Below are 19,467 nucleotides of genomic sequence, written 5' to 3'. Positions count from 1 at the left end.
TCAATAAAACAAAGTCCAGAGAGAACTGGCTTTTAATTTTCTCAGTTTAAAATATCTGTTTCTAGCTGCAATGGGAAATGTCATGACTAACTATAAGAAATTTGTTATTCAGTATATAACTAAAAGCTTGCAGGAAAACTTCTTGAGATAGATGGGATGTGAGACAATAATATCTTTGCTGTCCATTGATGTACTGAGTTCCTGTAGGGAGTTAAAGCTCCATTTTCCAGAATCCCAATGTGTTGAAGACTATTTTGATTTCATCTGTTGGGCTCTTTTGGTTATGAACATGTGACTGTTGGTCCAGAGCTAGGCTCATTTGTTGTCTCTGTGGAGAAAATCTTAAGGCACTAACCTAGGATGGATATGACACCAGAATGAATCCAGATTTTACAAACAGAATAGCAGAAGTTTCAAATGAACAGATATACCAGACCATTTAAAGGGGAAAATCCTACATCTGAAATAAAAGAAAGCTCATGCAACTAATGTCTCATGTGAAGCTACACTGGAAAATGGACTTGGATAGGATTTGCACTTTCATTTGTGCTCTGATCTTGGGTTTGATCTGGGCTACCAAATTAAACTGAGAAGGTTGTAAATAGATGCTCCAACCAGAACAGAGAGTTCCTGTTGCTGAAATGCAATGCGTTCACAAGGAAAGCTTCATCTACTAATGGATACTTATGTTACTCTACCTACAGAAATGCATGTTGCTTCTCCCTTCTGTGGAGAGTTATTTGATTTAAATTTTAAGTGCACAAAAATAATTAAATTTCCAAAGCCATGCAGTGGTTCTATGGGAAATCACAAGATATCAAACTTTCCAATTCCCCTTACTGTTTTTTGTAAAATATTTGTTTTGAGCTTGCTCTCACAGAATCACAGAATCACAGAATTTCTAGGTTGGAAGAGACCTCAAGATCATCGAGTCCAACCTCTGACCTAACGCTAGCAGTCCCCACTAAACCATATCCCTAAGCTCTACATCCAAATGTCTTTTGAAGACTTCCAGGGATGGTGACTCCACCACTTCCCTGGGCAGCCTGTTCCAATGCCTCACAACCCTCTCAGTAAAGAAGTTCTTCCTAACATCTAACCTAAAACTCCCCTGGCTCAACTTAAGCCCATTCCCCCTCGTCCTGTCACCAGGCACGTGGGAGAACAGGCCAACCCCCACCTCGCTACAGCCTCCCTTGAGGTACCTATAAAGAGCAATAAGGTCGCCCCTGAGCCTCCTCTTCTCCAGGCTGAACAAGCCCAGCTCCCTCAGCCGCTCCTCGTAGGACTTGTTCTCCAGGCCCCTCACCAGCTTCGTCGCCCTTCTCTGCACCCGCTCAAGCACCTCGATGTCCTTCTTATAGCGAGGGGCCCAAAAAGGTCTCATCTTTTTTTATGCTCAGACAAACAAAAAAACGGAGTGGTCAAGAAACACACATATCAAATAAATCACACTGTAGAACCCCAAGGGGAATAGAAGGATGCCAAAAGATATCCTTCAATAAACACTCCACTCTTGATGTACTACACAGTTCCAGAAATTGCATTGCCTGCCTGAGACAGAAATGAAAGATGGAAGGTCATTAGTGATTGTAGTGTTCAAGAGATTTTGATTAATGGAAAATGTTTTAAAAGCTCAGCAAATATTTACCTTGTGCACCTTGAGGAACTGGACTTAACCTCAAATGAAAAGGTGAACATGATGACTTCCAAGTGTGGGAAAAATTGTTATTTTAGCATAACCATTATGCAACTTAATCAAGATACAGACACCAGGCTGCATCTATTTGTGCTTATTGCTTTGGTCATCCACAAGTCATACGCCAGGAAATATACTTACAGATAAAATTCACTAGAGAAGAAATAATACACTCATGTAGCAGAATAACTTTAGAACATATTTCAGAAATGAATACGGAGTATTAATAGTAGAGGTAAAAATGATTTGGTTGCATGTGATTTTCATCTGTTCTTCATTTTCTGTAACAGTTGGCCTTAACAGCTGAAGTTTTGTTTCAGGTAGTAAGTACACCTTCATCCTGCTCCTCTTAACTATTAGTTTCTGATGTTTGAAGAAAACCTCTGTGATAAATCTCTCCAGTAATAATTTTATCTAATGTTTTTAATCTACAGGTATTCTACCACGTCTCTTATGTCTCTACTTTTATAACTAAAAGTTATAGTGCCAATTCATGTGTTTTTATAACATAATAGAAACTACTAGCCACAACTGAAATTATGCATATCGCCTATACCTGCGTTAAATAAAATGGAGTCAGAGAATAGGCTGAAGTTCTGGATATTAAATATTTATTTATTTATTTATTCTTGCTGGCATGATTTTAGCCTGTGGCTATTAACATTTTTGTGAGGGGTCTCAGGCATTGTGTTGGTGATGGCACTGTCAGGGATGGTTGCCAGCAGGCAGTTGGGACACACACACTGTGTTCTGGTCTATAACAGTATTAAGATACATGGATGCAGGGTTTGCATGCCTTTTACTTCCAGACAAGAGAGCTGTCCCCAGTTTATTAATTATTTCATTTATTTGTTTTATTATTTCATTTATTTAATTGTTTTATTTTATTGAATAAAAGTAGCTATTGTACAAACCTAGAGAACAAGAGAGTAAGTTTTGCAAAGCATTTGTGGTTCCAAATGGATTATAATAGGACTTTTCCTGCCTTAAAGGAGAGGAGAATGGAAAAGAGAAGGGAAAGTAGAGGCATACATAGATAAAATATCTTGCTGAACATTTTTAGCTTACAAATGGCATTTCAAACATATTGGTCTAGAAGGAATTACCGAGTCTTCTATATGCTTCATGTTCCAATATATGTATCATCTCAGTTTTACTGTTATTAACTACCTTTTTTATGAGTAAAAAAAGGTTAATTAATATGTTCTGGACTTTGTTTTTTGTTTTTTGTTTTTTGTTTTTTTTTTTTTTAAAGTGACAAAATTAAACACACACTGAAAAAAAATAATAAAAAAAATAATCTAGTGGAGGTGGAAATAAATATTTCCTTAGACTCTAGTACTGATTCTGATTTTCAGCCATCCAGCTGAAGGTGGTACAGGGAAGACATCAGTTCTAAGAGTGTCACAAGCAATGATCACAAGCAATTCGAGGGTCTCCAAAAGGCTTAGTGATAATTATCATAGTTATAGAAAGGATGAATCAAGTATTAGGAAACTGTACTAGGAATCAGTGTCTGTTCTTAGAACAGCACATGTATGCTTTAACCTTTGCAAATCGTTTCTTGAAGCTCATTTCTCTGCTAATACAAGATACCTGTAGAGGTGGATTGGAGGAAATTGTTATTGATTCTGAGGCTCACAGATCTTGCAGGAAAAAGAGCTAAGAATAAGGTTAGTAGTAGAGATGAGGATAAGGAGGGAGAATAAAATGTGGAGGACCATTAGTTCCAGGAAGTCCAAAAAGTCATTTGACTGATAGGAAACTCAGCAATATATGAAGAAAACTTGGTTAGGAACCAAAAAGGAATACTATTGCTGAAGGAAAATTAAAGCAAGATAGATGATCTGAAGGAAATGAACTCTTCAATAATTCAAAGACAGATCTTTCGTGAGACTTGCAAAAGTGTCTCTTGGATGAAGAATTATTACGTCCTCACTGCAGAGGACGTAATAATTTGCCTTCTGAAAGTGCTCTGGGTAGTGTGGGTGAATGCTGTAGTTAACATGCCTTTTTCTGTGTTTGTACAAGTCCAAACTTGAGAAATTGAGTAGTTATTGTAAAATAAATGAAGAAATGAAATTTTGCTGGCCTGAAATATTCTCTAAATTTATTTTTGGTTATTTCTGCTGCTTCGGGGAAAAAATAAATCTGCCAAAGTTCTTCTGTCTGGAATAATTCTAACAGTATAGTCCTTGACAGAAAATGTAGAAGCTAAACAAAGTATAAGTGTTCAGACCTCTTCCATAGGGATAAATTAAATGGGTAAAAAAAATATTTTCAGCACACAATCATGCAAACCTTTGAGGAATCTGCTCCCCCCTCCTTTTTTTTTTTTTTCAGCCCACGATGGATGGGAACCTGCTACAGCCTCACCTGAATACTGTTGCATCTGATGCAACTCTCTGCTGCCTGTTCATTTATCTCATTGAATTCTCTCATTCAGGTACCCATGTGTAGTGCAGAAAAGCAGCTATTACATTATACTGAGTAATCATATGCACTGTAATTAGCAACATCAGGTCAGAATCTTACCACCCAAAGTGAAACAAAGGTTTGCTTTGCTAAAGCTGTTGAAAAAAAAAATATAAAATAATAATAATAATAATAAAATAAAACACACTAGAGAAGTGAAAGAATTCTCTATTTAGTTATTCAAACTGTGTCCTTAATCAGTGGTAATTCAGACTAGAGTTTAAAGAATTACTTTCCTTTGAAAGAAAGCTTTGTGGTTTTCCTCTACCTGGCAGTCCTGTAGTTCAGTGGCCCTCATGATGAGCAATAGATGCCTCCAGGTGTATCCTGCAACAGATGGAAGAAGTACAGTGGCTGTCCGAGGATGTTTGTATAATAACTGAAAGGAGGATCATTTTCTTTCTATGTTATGAATCATGGAAGATGAAAGTAAGAACTCCATAAGTCAAGCCTTGAGGGTTGAATGGAGACAATATATATGTGATCAATAAATGTAGCTGTATGAGGTCAGATCAAAGGTCCACCAAACCTATCTATTGTTTCTGGAAGTAGTGAATGACAAATGACTAACAAAAAGTGACAACAATCTGGGATGGAGCAAAGTTTTTCCAGTGCATTTAAAAATCTTTGACTAATCTGCAGTTTAGGAATCTTCTAAATCAAAAGTGGTGTCTTAGTAAGGAAAGCCCTTGTGCAAAGCAGTGCTGTGAGTAAAATAGAAGTTCAGACAGGGGTATGTCATGAATACAGAGTTTAGACCTTGGAGATAAAAGTTTTAGTCCTAGCACTGTCACTATTCTTATTAGTGGTTTTGCACATATCATTGTATTTCTATGTCCTTGGATTTCCTCAGTAAATTTATCTTTTATGGCTTCTTTCACCTTTGAGCAGCTGAGGGTGGAGACTCTTTTACTATGCACCTGTGTTGCCCTTCAGACTACAAGGCCCTAAGTTATTTTGATTATTCACACGTGCCATAAAGTGTGACTACTTCAGTGAGCTCAGTAGGCAGTCTTGCCCAATAGAAAACAAAGAAATGGTTGGCACTGGTAGTGAATATGTCCTTCTTATGACATGACAAATCTAATATTACATTGCAAAAGCATGTCCAATTAAATGATTTATTTCCTGGAGGATCTGATATTTCTTATCTAAGACTGGTGTTTAAAAGCAAGAGAACATAGCTTTTGCAGCTGTACACTTGTGTGGAGTTGTGCCATGAGACTGTAGGAAATGGCACTGTCTGGGCCCTCAGGGTGTCATTCCACTTCTGCAGTGCAAGATTATTCTATATAATTCATACTTGTTCCATCTTTAGATAGATCTAATTACGATCTTTTAAAGATGAAAATCCCACAGATTCTTCAAGCAACTGTTTCCCATGCTTAGCTGCTCTTTACGCTCTTCCTAATCTCTAATTTAATTTTTTAAACTGTTTTACACTTTGGGATAACATGAGACTTCTATTGTCTCAATTGAAATGAGATGAGGGGAAACAGAGAAATAGAGGCAAAGAATTCTGAAGTAGTAAAAAAGGTTTATTCTTATTGCTAAAGGACAAAAGGACAAATTCATGAGGTGGCATCCTCAGGCTGAAAAAAAAGAAAAAAAAAAAAAAGAGATGATGATGTGATCTCAGAGAACTCTACATTGCCAACCGACCTATTCTTGCAGGCTTGTGTGAAACTGAGTCACTGGCTTTGTTGGAAAATTGTGTCCATTTGTGGGTGCACTTCCACTCTCTCACAATAAGTGTATGCTTCTGATTTTATCTATGACTTTAAGGCTCTGCTGTAGCCAACAGCGTATTAAAACTCAGACTGAGAAAAGTCTAAGGATGATTCATTTAAGACTGTTCTCTTCAAATAGGAATGATGGGCAATGCTCATTGTGAGTTTTCTGAGGTGAGTAGGTGAGTCCATTTTGAGATGAAAAAGACTCCTTCAAGCCCAAGATAAGAAATTAAACATAATTTTGAAACAATGGAAACATGTTCTGTTTAAGCTTGAGAAACAATGAGATGCTTTCTTCACAAAAACAGAAAATCAAGAGATGAAAAGAAGTTAAATTCCAGTGTAGTTATTTCAACATTTGGCATAGGTTATCTGATAGTAAGTAATTATTTAAAACATTAAAAGTAACACTAAAAATGTGTTCCAGTATACATTCCTGGAAAGATTTAAAGATATTCAGAACATGATGAAAGCTATTATTGTCCTTGAGATTTTCTGATCTTTTTAACAGCTATAGATTTTCTGATAATGAAGTGAGCTTAAAATGCTCTCCATTAAATGCGTGGTGCATATTTGATCAAAAAAATAAAAAATAAAAAAAGCGTTTCTGCTCCTCTAAAATTACCATTGCGACAAGTAGAAGTTTGTTGAGAGGTATTGATTAGGTTTTAAAATTGATTTCCTTTATATTACTTTTCTCTATTTTCTTTAGTTATAATATTTTTTAAGCTTTCTTTCATTCTTTCGTTCTTTCTTTTCTGATGTGTCTACATGAACCCAGAATCTGCACCCAGAAACAGTTATTCATTGCACACACACAAAACATGTGCATGTGCCTGGCCACAGAGAAGTTGTTTATGAGAGGGGAAGACCCAGTGGTTGGTGACTCCATAGTATCACCTCCTGATGAAGTACGTCTCTTCCAAATCACATGGCCCAGGAACATTCTGTTCTCCCAGCGAATCTGCCACCCATTCTGTTCAAATCTTTGTTTCTGTGTCACCCAGAAATTCTTTCTGTAGGTAAACAGAAGAAAAGTATAGCAGAAAAAGGAACAGAAGTACTGGATTGACAGAAGCATATTCATTTAATTGTTTCAGCTTCATAGTTATTGTTACATATGTCCCATTTTTTGGTCGGAAGAGTAAAGCGGGAATCAGAAAAGTAGAAAGGCCTTCTCTAACTCTACATTTGAGATGATTTAAGGTTATTTAGAACACCCCGAAGACCTGAACATTACGACGTTATCCATGCAACAGAGATTTATACAGAGGAATCTCTCGTTAACACTGCTGAATGATTATGGGAGAATCTTACTAGAAGTAATGAAAACTTCTGATTTGTAAACTCGTGGTGTAATTCATTTTTCTATCACTCTATTAAAACAACAAAGTACCACACACAGCAATGAATTTCCCCCTCACTATGGCTGAAATTATACTTTTTAGTAAAGCCACCGTGTCCCCAGAGGTTAAGGCTGAAGGCAACTGATAACATGGATGAAATACCAAAACTCCCTAAACCTCATTCTGGTAGAATTCAGTTCACTACAGCCTTGAAAAGACATTGTAAATCTTGGCAAGAAGATACTGCTTTCAGGAAGAGCAGATAAAAGAGCCATGTACCATTTCAAGGAATGAGATCCAAGCTGAACTACATTGATCTTTTTCTTATTAATTACAAATGATGTAATAACAGAATGGATTTACAAACAGTATTTTAACTAGGAAGGCAAAGAACATAAAATCTATACTTACTCAGGGAACGTATCCTTCAACCTTTATTCATGTTGAGTTGTACCAATGAATGAAGTGGAGACTAACTGAATCATCATGAAAAAGTCATCTCTATCTTGGAAAATGCAGTTATAAAACATACTGATTTAATACATTTTAACTAGTGCGTTGTTAAACATTCGTTGTTTATAACTGTTGATATGCACAAATCAATGTTAATCTCCGGTGTCGACGCTTTCTAGACATGATTGACTTAGATGACTCTTAATATAGTTCTTAATATAATATATATATTTATATATATATATATATTTATATATATATATTTACATATATTTATATATTTATATTTATATATATAATTCTTAATATAATTCTACCAGTGGAAACCAAAATTTAGGCTATTTCTTCTATTCTAGCAGTTAAAACAAAGCAAATAATTTTCTTTTTTAATCATGTTTGAAACTCTGCATGGGTTCAAATATTTCTGGGTTTGGATAAATCAATTTGCTTTTCATAGCCAAATATGTGCTTATTAAATTTTTTCTGGGTAACAAAAAGTTTGGCTAACCACCCAAAACCTGACTTTAACTGAACATTTCTAACGTAATAAAAATTATAATTTAATATATTCTTTTATCATCAATATCTAGAGGAGGATGACTGCCATAAACCACAAGGTTTAATGTTAGCTGTACAGATAACAGAGATTTGATGGGGATTAACTAGAAGAAATATACTTTAAAGTGTTGTTTAATGTCTTGCTCTGGCCACAGAAATTTATATAAGCATCTAGAAACTCCTGTATAGAAGTGAATGTCCAGAAACAAAAAGGCTAACTGCAGGAAGTTCATCTGTTTTTGTAAGTAGCTAATTACTTGAAATGCCAAGTAGATGGATATTACTGAATACTCTGTGTTTTTGTTTGTTTGTTTGCTTGCTTGTTTTTGTGTTTTGTTTTGTTTTGTTTTTTTTTCAAAAGAAAAAAATCTAAGACAGAGCTGCTTCTGAAGCTGTCATCTCTTAGTTGAAAATTTTAGGAAGATTTATCTTTTTTTGTTTGTTTGTTTTTGTTTATTTTTTTATTCTATAAGATATATAACTGATATTATGTAGCAATAATAAGAAAATAGCTTAATTACTTATGCAGCATTTGGTCTGCCAGGAATCTAATTACTTCTTGCTCCTCCATAAGTCCTTGTCATGGGGAATCTCCTAGTACAAGGTCTTCGGTAAAGGTAATTAGTGTTTTCTAATAATCTCCCCCTGTTATTCCACAGTACATTGAACTCAATGTGCCAGTTTCAGCTACTGGCAGCCCCAAGCTCCATGGCAGTTTTCTATTTCATTGTGTTTGTGCTCTTGTAGCCAGAAGACTAAATGATTCATACTCCACAAGACATTAACTCCCCTTTCCCAACCGAAAACAATAGGGCTAAAAGAAGCACCCTTGGGAACAACAGCAATAACAAACAGCAGCAGATAGCACAGATTCCCTGTAATGTTCAGCTACAATAATTCAGTTGGGAAGTGCAGAAAGTTGTACCCACGGGAATGCAGTCAAGGTGTTTCTGACTCACCAGTGAAAACACCACTTTTCTATGCTGTCTTCTGAAGTTCTTGGGAATCCTCTCAGGATCAGGAAAATGATCTCAGGCTGGGCAACAGTTGATTTTTTCTAAGGCTTTCCTATAACAGACTATATTGAACATTAATTTTCTCAAAGAGAGAAGCTTATCTTTTTTGAAGAGAAAGTGTCTTTCAAACCTGTACCTGAAGAAGTACTTCACATCTGTCCACCCACCTGAAGATCAACAGCACCTCTGTTTTCCCAGGAAGCCCGTGTGCCTTTTAATAGAGTAGTAGGATCAAGGGGAATGCCAGTAAAGGGTTGTCTTCCCTATTTCTCAGCACATAATGCATGTCAGGATGTATTCACCCCAAACTCCCTTCGCTGGCAACAGAAGAAAACAACTCACCTTACCGAAGATCAGATTCACCCTGATTCACCCTGTGTATGTCTGTGTCTTTCCATTGATTTAAGTGAGCTCAGGCCAGTTCAGCTCTGACCATATGTGAGATCAATATTGCTCCTCTCAATCAGTGCTATAAAATGTTCAGGTACAAAATTGTTTGAATTAGAGTGAAATTATGATGTAATACCATTACAGAGATAAATCCTTTTCTTTGATAAGCATGACTTAAGGGTCAGAAAACTCCCATCTCAGAAAGAGTCAAACAACTTTCTCTGGGAAACATCCTGAGACTTTGGTAAGGCCATTGCCATTATCCCCCATAATATCCTCATAGAGAAGCTAGTGAAGAATAGGGGAACCTGATCTAGTACGAGGTGTCCTGCCCATGGTAGGGAGGTTGGAATTAGGTCTTTAAGGTCTTTCCAACTCAAACCATTCTATGATTCTGTGGAGGAGCAGACAGTGTGGGGCGTCAGTGAAAAATGGCTGAACAGACAGGCCCAGAGGGTAGCAGTCAATGGTGCAAAGCCTAGTTGTAGGCCAGTAAAGAGTGGAGTACTGCAGGTGTTAGTACTGAGTCCAGTCCTGTTTAACACCTACATTAATGATTTGGACAATGGAGTTGACTGCACCCTCACAGAATCACAGAATCACAGAATCATCCAGGTTGGAAGAGACCTCAAGATCATTGAGTCCAACCTCTGATCTAACACTAACAAGTCCTCCACTAAACCATATCGCTAAGTTCAACATGTAAATGTCTTTTAAAGACCTCCAGGGATGGTGACTCCACCACTTCCCTGGGCAGCCCATTCCAATGCCTCACAACCCTCTCAGTGAAGAAGTTCTTCCTAACATCCAACCTAAAACTCCCCTGGCACAACTTCAACCCATTCCCCCTCATCCTGTCACCAGGCACGTGGGAGAACAGACCAACCCCCACCTCACTACAGCCTCATTTAAGATACTTATAAAGAGCAATAATGTCACCCCTGAGCCTTCTTTTCTCCAGGCTGAACAAGCCCAGCTCCCTCAGCCGCTCCTCGTAGGACTTGTTCTCCAGACCCCTCACCAGCTTTGTCAACATACTCTGGACTTGTTCGAGCACTTCCATGTCCTTCTTGTAGCGATGGGCCCAAAACTGAACACAGTACTCGAGGTGCAGCCTCACCAGAGCCGAGTACAGGGGGACAATCACTTCCCTAGCCCTGCTGGCCACACTGCTTCTTACACAAGCCAGGATGCTGTTGGCCTTCTTAGCCACCAAAGCACACTGTTGGCTCATATTCAGTTGACTATCCTCCAATACTCCCATGTCCTTCTCTGCCTGGCAGATTTCCAACCACTCATCTGCAAGCCTGTACCTCTGCTTGGGGTTATTGCACCCCAGGTACAAGACCTGGCACTTGGCCTTGTGGAACTTCATACAGTTGACCTCAGCCCATTGGTCCAGCCTATCCAGATCCTCCTGCAGAGCCTTCCTACCCTCAAGCAGATCGACACACGCACCTAACTTGGTGTCATCCGCGAACTTACTGAGGGTGCACTCATCCAGTAAATTTGTGAATGACATGAAGCTGGGAGGAGTGGCTGACTCACCAGAGATCTGTGCAGCCATCCGGAGGGACCTTGACAGGCTGTAGAGGTGGGCTAAAAAAAAATCTCATAAAGTTCAGCAAGGAGAAGTACAGAGTCCTGCACCTGGGAAGACAAACACCAAGACGTGCTGGGGGCAACCCAGCTGGAAAACAGCTCTGCCAAAAAGGACCTAGGAGTCCAATTTGGACATGAGTCAGCAATGTGCCCTTGATGCTAAGAAGGCTAATGGTATTCTTTGCTGCATATCATCAGCAGGTCAGGAGAGGTGATCCCACCTCTCTACTCAGCATTGGTGAGGCTGCATCTGGAGTACTGTGACCAGTTCTGGTTCCCCCAGTACATAACAGACCTGGATGTACTGGAAAGAGTCCAAGGGAGGGCTACCAAGATTACGGTTAAGGGACTGGAACACCTCTTCCATGAGGAGAAGCTGAGAGAGTTGACACTGTTCAGCCTGAAGAAGAGGAGGCTTAGAGAGAACTTATGAATATGCTTAAATACCTGAAGGGAGGTTGCAAAGAGGACAGAGCCAGGCTCTGTTCAGTGGTGCCCAGTGACAGGATAAGAGGTAATGGGCACAAACTGGAACACAGGAGGTTCTGTCTGAACATCAGGAAGCATTCTTTACCTTGAATCCTTCTTTCCAGAAACACTACAGCAAATTCACATCCCTGCATGCTCCTACACCTTCCCTCAGTATTCAGTGTCTGGTTCTGGCATTGTTTACTGCCTTCTACCTTGAAAAGGAGCTTCCAGTTAAATATCAGTTACTGTTTAGTAGCTTAATAATAACTAAATATAGACCAAATAGTTTCCCTACCAACTGTAAGGACTTGACTGCCCCCAAATCCTTCCAGGTTTGGGAATTCCTAGCCAGGACTAACCTGGGGAATATAAATTTCAAAGATTTGAATGAGTTACCATATGTGCATGTCAGGGGAGAAATTTCAAGAAACAAATTTGATTTTGTACCTTGATTTCATCCCCATTCTGATTTTGTCAAGGGATGTCACATCCTGGCATTTCTGATGTGTTAGATGGCTGGAAGTTCTCAAAGAAAGACTGAATCTGGATGCACGAAACCACAAAAATAGTTTCTAAAGTTGCTTTATGTTGTTTATATGCAGTATCTTTAATGGTGAACCCTCTCCCACACAGCTCTTAAAGCAGAATCCACAGTCTCTAACACTTCGCATGTTTAGAGCAAAAGGGTACTCAATAAAAGAAGCAAGTGAGTGACCTTTTAATGTTTGTTCCAGACTCTTCTGGATTACTCACAAGGATATTCTTTGAATGGCTCTATTTGGAAATGAACCTTATAAAACCAATCCAAGGTATCTCATGGCTATTTTGTTTGTACAATCTGTATCAGTGGTCAAGAACTAGGAAACTTCATCTGAATTGTCCAAAACAAATCACTTTTTTTTTTTTTTTTAAGAAAAAAAAAGTACTGATTAGCATTCACTCATGAAATTGTTACACAGAAAATTGTTGAAACTTTATTAACAATTTTCCTTGATAATATGCAATTTAGAAAAAAAAAAATCATTTGTATAGAAATTAACTTTTATAGAAGTTCCCAGCTCCAATAACCTGTGTTCTTTCAAAGTACTTCAAAAAATAAAAATACAAAAAATCCACCAGTATTCAGAAAGCTCCCTAAAGTTATACAGATTAGATTATTTCAGTATGACAGTTCAGCTAGAAAAACATTCAGCTAGAGAATTTTTTCTTAATATATGTGGTAGTTTTTCTTTGTCTGTTTGTTTGCTTCTTTTGTTTTGTTCTGTTCTGTGGGAATTACCTTCATTTCTTGTGATATGATTCATTTCATTATGGTTGTATCACATTTGGGATGTAGTTCTCATCACTATTCTAGTTTAAATGGACTCTTACATGAGACATAGCAGCTGTCAGCAATATCAATATATATCTATTTATTTGTTAATTTTTGGTGCTGTTTATTTGTTTATTTTGTTGGTTTGGTTGTGTCTAGGTTTTGTGGTTTGGTTTCTTTGGTTGTTAATTTTTTTTTCACCGCAGAGAGAAATTAATTTTGTATGGACTGCTAGCTTTTTCTGTACCAAACCATGAGGCATAGTAATAAGTAATGTTTATGAATTAAGCTTCTGTCAATGAGTATTTTAGGGAGAGAAGTAATTTCTGCAAAGCACTTTTTTCCATGGTAGTCCATTATATGTGGGACGTTTCCTACCAACATCCACAAAATATCTTATTCTTTTTGAAATCTCTGGATGTCTTCCTCTCTGCTTCTTTGAAAAATATGGCAAAACTTAATATACCAAGACCATCAACTATCATGTTACCTCATGATATTATTTATATATATTTGAGTATTTATATGATGTAGTGGTGTTTTTGTTTGTTTGTTTGTTTGTTTGTTTGTTTTTCCTTTGTGTCTGATTTTATGTCTGAGGATTTTATGTGGCCTGTGTTTTGTAGAGTACTTAACACCCCAGATGCCTTGTTTGTGTCTGAGAATTCTAAGTTCTAAAGTAATATTAATAATAGATGCTACTTCTAATAAAGTCCCATCAGGTTTCAGGTATTAAATTATTTCAGTCCATTTAATCTCTGTCTCTGTCTGAGCTTTTTGCAGGTGAATCCTACTTTATTTGCTTAAAGAGACATGGAAAAATTGAGCATTCAGGAGCAAACAAATGAATCAGTAACTTAAATGAGAAAAGTTCTCAGCCACTTTTCACATAAACAATTGAAAAACTCAGAGCTGCTGTACAAATCACAAAGCACAATTTGTCTGTTATTTCAGAATTAACATCCTAATTGGCTATCTTGTTATTAGATCTTAGAAAAGATGTTCCAACATTCTTCAGTATTTAATTAAGATATAGTAAATGGTTTTCTAAATTGAATTTTCTATCCTAGAGGACATGGTTATCGAAAAAAACAATTGAATTGAAATAATTATCTTAATAAAAGCTATAAAAGCTTATCTTCTGCATATGAAGCAAGTTCTGTGTTTTGCTTAACACTAATTAAGGAAACTTCTCTGGAGCCTTGAATTATTTTTATCTAGAACTTAATGCTTTGCAAATAAATACAAACCTTTATTATTTATTTATTTATTTTATATTTGCCTTACACTTTACCTAAAACCAGTTTTCTGAAATTAAAATTTCCTGTTTATAAAATAGTCACAGATTTTACACCATTCCGCATCTTTCTTACATGACACGCTCTTCATGTGCAAGGTCAGAGAGGTTTACCAATTGCTATGCACTACAGTCCTTTGCCACTTTATTACTGACTCTGGAAGAAGAATTTGTCATTCATTACTTCACAGTTCAATTTTAATATTCTAAAGTAATGTTGAACTTGGATGGCTCTGTCAGTATTGAACATTATTTAAGTTACTATTTTTGAACATACTCACTTTATTCACATTGTTCATTACCAGGCTTTTGTCAACAGGTGGGCACTGTTTTGTCTCCAGATGGCTTTATACTCAGAAATACTAACAAAGAGATTATTGAATATTTTCAGCATTGTAAAAGAATGTGCAGATTTGATGCCAATCCCTATATTTACAGGGTGAAAATTTAACATTTCACACAGCTAATAAGAAGGCTGGAGTTTTTTATAATCTCTTTCATAGTCAAAAGACCTACTATATTTCTGCTGTGAAATTCAGCAAGCGTGTGGATCTGGAACACATTTAAACTAGAGTGGGAAAAGAAAGGATAGAACCATTTTATATTCCAATATAATAGATTCATAAGTGCAACTGAGTTATTAAATTCCTGTCTGCAGGTGTTGTTTACACACCTTTCCTCATAGCATCAGAATGCCGTAGGTACAGGTGATACAGTGACAAATGTGAATAGTTTTCAACCTGTGTTTTGGAAACCTAAAAGATTAATGCACTACTTCAAGTTAATAGAAGTTCATTAAGATCATTAAGTTCACTTTTTTTTTTTTTTTTTACTTTTTTTTTTTTCCTAATGCAAGGATTCATGCTTCTATTAAAAACATCAATTTTCTGAATATTACTGTAAATCATTTAAAGGAAATTCTGTTTTCTGTGTATAAGAATCTTTCATTTCACTCATTAAAATCATTATAGAAAGACCCATGAGATTTAACAAGATACAATCAGGAAGTGAAGCAGTATTTCTGAATCATACTCCAAAGAATGTATCTAGATCTCCCTGTACTCAGTCTGCTAAAATGTTCAAAAATCATTTAAAGCATACAAAGTACTTTAAAAACAAAAAACAAAACAAAACAAACAAACAAAAAAACAGTTTACCCAATCTCCTTTAACAGTCTGAAGTGATTTGCTTGAAATGACCTTGGAGAGTCACTTTCAGTAACAGATTAGGACCTTTTAGAATGAAGAAAATAAAACAGGCAAATCTATTATGGTGAAATTAAAAAATGATTGTAAGACTGACAGTGTTATTTTGTTGGGTTTTGACTTCTTTTTCCTACCTCCAATCTCCTTTAAAAATGTTAAAAGATATTTTAAAAGTTGCAGAGTTCCATGCTTACATTTTCAGGAAGAAACTTGTGTTTGAAATATCTTACCACTACAATTACAGTATTTTCTTAATAATAATAATAATAATAATCATCATCATCATCATCAACATCATTTGAAATAGAATAAGAAAATATGAAATTAAGATTTTCATGCTGCAGCAAAAGTTTGAAGGTATTGGAACATGTTGTGGAAATATTCAACTTGTCTTCTGTTTGGGAAGTTGTGATATTTTAAAGTTCACAAGAGAAGAGAAAGTTCAGGAGACGAGATATTTCACATTCAGAAAGGGCTCAGATAGTGAATCCTAAGACAAGTTTGTGGACGAGGTTTATTGGAATAAACAGATAATTTGCTTTAATCATTGTAAAAGTGATGTTTTTCTATTTTGAAATCCTCATATCAATTCTATTTTTGGGTACTTGAGCATATACTTTCATGTATACTTTTTCTCACTTTTGATATTTTTCCCTTGATTTTGTGCTTATGTGCACCATCTTCCTGATGACTCCACTGTCCTGTATGAACAATAAGTAAAGTAATGGAGAATTATCATGGAAATCTATGTCAGATGATAAATAAGCAATTTACAAATGAATATCTCATGATGACACTAATCTAAAAACAAGCCCTTTAAAATTGTGCATTTTGTTATGGCAGCTGAATTGCTGATATGCCAAGGAACTAACAACACAGAGAAGCTTCAAGTAGGCTGAAAAACCCAAAGAAGAAGAGTCACTAGGTTAAAAATACCAGAGTGCTTTATTCAAGCATGATGTATCATTGTAAGGGAAATGAAGTTTGTTTGTTCTGAACTGAAACACTTGGGCTGGCTGTTTATTTTGCAGAGATACTGAGATGTTAAGAGAGAGACAAAAATGGTTGGATTTTAAATACATGGGAGTTTTATCTGCAAGGGTCCCCCATTCTTTGAATCAACAAACATTTTTCAGTTGTGCAAAGTGTTATTTTTTGATTTTGGAGACCATGTCCTATGTGTCGAGTCTTGGGACTTCGGTAATGAGTTTCAGTCAGGGCAACATCTCATCCTTTGTGTTTGGCATACAGGTTCATCAACTCTGAAATTACTACAGTATGTATATGTTCTTAGCCTTGACAAATTTGAGATTTCCATCCCATCTTATTTAAAATCCTCTTCTGAGAAAATAATAATAATAAAAAATCTATCTCTGAGTAGAATTTCAAAACCAGTACGAGCCAGCAAGTATAGAGAATACAGCAGGTAGCGTTTATGCTGTTTATTTAACATTTGGATTGGAAATCTATGGCTCCTGCTATAAATCATCCCCTCCATTGTCTATATGTGGAAACTAGCCAATTAGCTTAATCACCTAATGTTAGACTGAAATTGGATGTTCTGAATAACCTTCAGAGTTTCAAATACATTTAATAAGGGGAAAATGTATTTTCATGCATTAATTCAAATGCATTGCTGGACTTTACTTCCTTAATAGCTGGAAATGATATTGCCTACTTAATAATTGCACTGTTTCAAACGAAGTCATAGGCCATATGTAAGACACAGTTAAATTCACCAACTCTGGTTTACATGAAGATGGAGTTTTAGGAAGGGTGCATTTGCTCAAGTTCAGTGCATCCCAATAACCTGAAACTGGACTATATTTAAACAACTTCAAATGCAAAGAGAGAAGCTCACATACATCTGCAGAACAATTACCCACATCACTTCAAAGTCATATGGAAGCCTGTTGTAGTGCTTAAAATCAAGCCTAGACTTTGCATATTCTAAAAGGAAACCCATACTTTTTTCTTCACGTGTCTCTTCAGTGTCCAAATTCTACAAGAAAAGGAGCTGTCCTTAATGCCTACGGATTTCACAGGATCACAGAATGGCTGAGGTTGGAAAGGACTTCTGAAGATCATCTAGTCCAACCACAGAATGGCCAAGCAGGATCACCTAGACCACATTGCACAGGATGGCATCCAGGAAGGTTTTCATTATCTCCAGAGAAGGAGACTCCACAACCTGTCACCATCACAGTAAAGAAATGCCTTCCTGTATTCAGCCAGAACCTCTGGTGCTTCAGTTTGTGCCCATTGCCTCTCATCCTCTTGCAGGGCACAACTGAAAAGAGACTGGCTCCATCCTCTTGACACCCTCCCCTCAGATATTTATACATATTGATCCCCTTAATCTTCTCTTTTCTAGGCTAAACAGGCCCAGTTCTCTCAGCCTATCCTCATATGACAGGTGGTTTAGTCCTCTATCCATCTTTGTAGCCCTCCTCTGAAGTCGCTCCAGTAGTACTATGTCCCTCTTGTACTGGGGAGCTCAGAACTAAACACAATCCCCAAGGTGTGGTCTCACCAGGGCTGAGTAGAGGGGAAGGATCACCTCCCTTGACCTTCTGGCAATATTCTTCCAAGTGCACCTCAGGTTACCGCTGGTCTTCTTGACCACAAGGGCACATTGCTGGTTCATGGTGATTTCTCAGAAGACATTTGGGTGTTCAAAATCAATAATAAATAAAATAACATGTAAGATTTGTTATGCATGTGACATTTTCTCTATCTACAAAAGAACCCAAAGGCATTTTCTTTTCCTCCCCCCTTGAAAATGTCCAATCAAACAGTTCTGGTTGTCTTTGATTTGAAAGAAATGTCAGGTTTAGGGTTTTGTCCTTCATGCTAGAATTAATTATGACGATCAATAGAATTACAGTCACTTGCAATATCTTGTTCGTAGTAGCTAGCAAGAAAATAGTATTCCTATTACTTATCTGAATGCTGTAAAACCTAAAAGTGTGAATTCAGTTAATGTGAATAAAGCTAGTAAGATATATAAGATATGTACAAATTTATTTCAATAATACATCAATTTCTTTTTTTTTTTTTCTCAAGAGCCTTGGAGAAAAAATAAAGATAAAAGTAATGTAAAGATCAGATGTTACATGCCAGAATATGGACAAATGAAGTTGTTGCTACTCTTTCTCTGAATAATGATGTATAATGACTTCCGATATTCAAGGATAAATGTACTATGAAGAAAAATGGATCTAAAGGAGAAAAGCTAGGAAAATATTCTTTATTTAAATAGAGGAAAATGTAGTAAAATAGTGTATTGGAAGACAAGGAAAATTTGATACAATGAGAAGAATGCAAACAATCATAAACTAGATGCAAAGGAAAAATGAAGCAGAGAAGGTACAGAAGACAGATAATGTTAAGGAACAAAGACAATTATGAGAACAGACCAGATCATCAGTTGTGTTTCTATGTGGAATACAAGGTTGACTTAGAGGAAAGTAAAAGCTTCCCTTAACTCCCCTGGGCTATTCCAACCATTCCAGTTTCATTAAGGAAATATATTGGGGATTCACAAATAAGGAAAGCTTCTTGTTCCTCTGTGAGTATGGTAACACCAAAATTATAATGGTTTGGAGTGTCCCCTGCTAGCAGAGAATGACTCCGAAGACCTTGTTTCATTTGCACTCGCAGTTCTGACTATTCAAATAACCAGCACGAGGTTTTAAAAAAATTAATCATCAAAGGCTACCTAGAAATAATATGATGCTACTTTAGTTTTATCAGTATTTTTTCTCCTATAACTTCAAGAAAAACAAATAATTATGAAAGCTTCCAAAAATCTTAATTGTTGGTGAACAGTAGTCCCTATGCCAAGGCAAACATTTTAACTCAAAGACAAAAGGAGATGTGTTTTGGTATACAGTTTCCACTTGAGCAT

At 36.6% G+C, this 19,467-nt stretch overlaps 1 protein-coding gene across 3 annotated transcripts in view; it reads left to right on the top strand.

The window, feature by feature from the left end:
- The window catches only part of GRM5 (glutamate metabotropic receptor 5), a 284,534-nt gene that overhangs the window by 129,930 nt on the left and 135,137 nt on the right, over positions 1–19,467 (top strand). The window lies entirely within an intron of this gene.

Source organism: Aythya ferina (assembly GCF_964211825.1).
Source record: "Aythya ferina genome assembly, chromosome: 1".
Classification (NCBI taxonomy): domain Eukaryota; kingdom Metazoa; phylum Chordata; class Aves; order Anseriformes; family Anatidae; genus Aythya; species Aythya ferina.
The sequence above is the reverse complement of the archived record's forward strand: the minus strand, read 5'-3'. Positions and strand labels throughout refer to the sequence as shown.